General features: G+C 42.6%; 1 protein-coding gene across 3 annotated transcripts in view; it reads right to left on the bottom strand.

The window, feature by feature from the left end:
- ipo7 (importin 7) overlaps nucleotides 1-2,500 on the bottom strand; it is a 32,912-nt gene that overhangs the window by 17,064 nt on the left and 13,348 nt on the right. The window lies entirely within an intron of this gene.

The following is a 2,500-nucleotide window of genomic DNA, read 5'->3' as shown; positions in this document are numbered from 1 at the left end:
CATACATATATATACAGTAAATATAGAGAGAGAGTGTTCTATCGCACATACATATATATGTATATAGAGAGAGAGAGTGTTCTATCGCACATACATATATATACAGTATATATAGAGAGAGAGTGTTCTATCGCACATACATATATATACAGTATATATAGAGAGAGAGTGTTCTATCGCACATACATATATATACAGTATATATAGAGAGAGAGTGTTCTATCGCACATACATATATATACAGTATATATAGAGAGAGAGTGTTCTATCGCACATACATATATATGTATATAGAGAGAGAGAGTGTTCTATCGCACATACATATATATACAGTATATATAGAGAGAGAGTGTTCTATCGCACATAGCATTTCATCATCGTTTCACACGGCTCTGCTGGCGCCACGTGAGACTCATCAAGGTGGACCCTCCTCGTCGATTGATAAATCAACTTTAAAATGACGAATCGAAAAAAACTAACGTTACAAATTATGTTACTTTCAAAATCGTGAGACCGACCCTGATATGCTCACACACCAGAGCGTCTAGCCTTCTCCAGCGAGGGCAAGTAGCGTCACTGCTGCTAGTGGCAACATACTAGTTGTGGAGTTTAGTGAAACGCAGATAACGCTGACGCTGACGTGTGTTGCAGTATCCTGAACAAAGTCATAAGTCCCTTTCTCACATGACTTCTAGAAGTCACCCGGACATATTTACCCGGGTAGAGGCACGACACGGACGATTCCCACATGAGCCTTATGTCCGAGTGAGATACGGGTAATTGTGTTCACACTAGACCCGAGTAGGTGCCGCGAGGGGTGGGGCAATGTCAGCACTTGCAGGGGGAGGGAGATGACGCTAAATAAATGCGTTGTGGTTGTGTTGTATTGCCTGGATGATGCGAACTTACATCTGATCCAAAACATCATGAAACAACAGAACAAGTAGTTTAGTTAGCTCGCTAGTCAGTGGGAGCTAGCATAGAGGAAAAACTACACTAATCCAGCGCGAACTTTATGGGCGCTGCCATCTTGAATATCGCCATTACTGCGTGCCTGCGAGTGTGACGAGTGACACTTGCCTGTGCTTTTCAATGAAAGCATCCTGTCAGAGAATGTCTAACAAGAGATCCCGCTCATGAAAGAAAATGTCAGGTGAAAGGGAACATTGGATCAATGATGTCAGACTGTGCCAAAACTTACCAATGAAGGTAATTTATTAACAACATAAGGTATTAAGACGTGTATTAATGACAGCTAACCTCTGCAACAGCCGCCTATGGAACCAACGAGCTAATTTCTTAGCAGCCAGGCACGCAGTAATGGCGGTTTTGTGTTACTTCCGTGTTTCGCTGGATTAGTGTATAGCTAACGCCAGGACCACACAGTAAACAAAGCTCTGCTTTAACCCTCTCTGGTATAAACATCCAACACAACAAATTCATTGAAAATAATGACACACCTGGAAAATATATAAACAGCATACACAGGTCTGAGGCTCCTTCCCAACTCCTACAAAAAGCAACAATGCTAAATAACAGCGATGTTAACTATTAGCTGTTAATTGCTAACCATTGTAGTAATAAACTAGCCTGACGACGTCATACTCAATTCTTGTCAGAATATGAGTCTGAAACTGCTCCATTCAGCTGCGATTATGGGGCGTGATTCAACTGATACAGGGCGGGGGGGATAGCTCTGCACTCATTGGATAGCCCAAACCAAACAGAACAAGTTATTGGCTGTCAGTATCTGCGAAATCTTAGACAACGAAATATGTAGCAGGGTAGGCTATATGGAAAACATCCTCCCTCGTTTTTAAAAATAATTCCTTCAAACTGTATGCAATGAACAGCTGGGGAAGTGTGTCGTTAACCCAACGAGCAAACAGACATCTTTAAACAAACGAGAACAACGGGAACAACATCACCCAAGCATGCTTGGTGAAAGTGAAACTGAAGTTTTCCCACATATCCATGTTGGTCTAAGTGTTCAGAAATAGTTGCGTGAATCCGTGATAAAACCTCCGTTTCAATAGCTAAGATAAACGAAAGGCCAAACACTGCATGAACAAATTATGCATTCATAGCCATAGCGTTTCTGTTGCAATCAAAATCAACCTAAGCCAACACGGTCTCACACCCAACTCGTCGAACGAGGACGCATGCAGCCGTGAACCTTACTGCTGTTCATCTGTCAATCATCACGTAAAGCCCGCCCTGACAATGTGATTGGTCCGAACAGAAGTGTATCTCGAATAGTAGCAGCTGAACGGAGCAGTGCCAGACCGAAGTTCCCTGCAGAAAAAGAATGTAGGCGGGGCTAAACTTCGGTCTGGCATCCAGGCTAGTAATAAACAGCTAGTTGCGAGCAAATCGACAACACTTCAAGCTATTCACGTAGCAGGTGCGAAAGCCAATTTGAGAGGCCATCGATAGCATACTAGCCTATTCATCAAATGACCAAAGCCATCGAACTATTCAATTCCTTTAGGCTATTCAC

Source organism: Sardina pilchardus, chromosome 21 (assembly GCF_963854185.1).
Source record: "Sardina pilchardus chromosome 21, fSarPil1.1, whole genome shotgun sequence".
Lineage (NCBI taxonomy): Eukaryota > Metazoa > Chordata > Actinopteri > Clupeiformes > Clupeidae > Sardina > Sardina pilchardus.
Note: the sequence above shows the minus strand (reverse complement) of the source record. Positions and strands in the feature narration are given on the sequence as shown.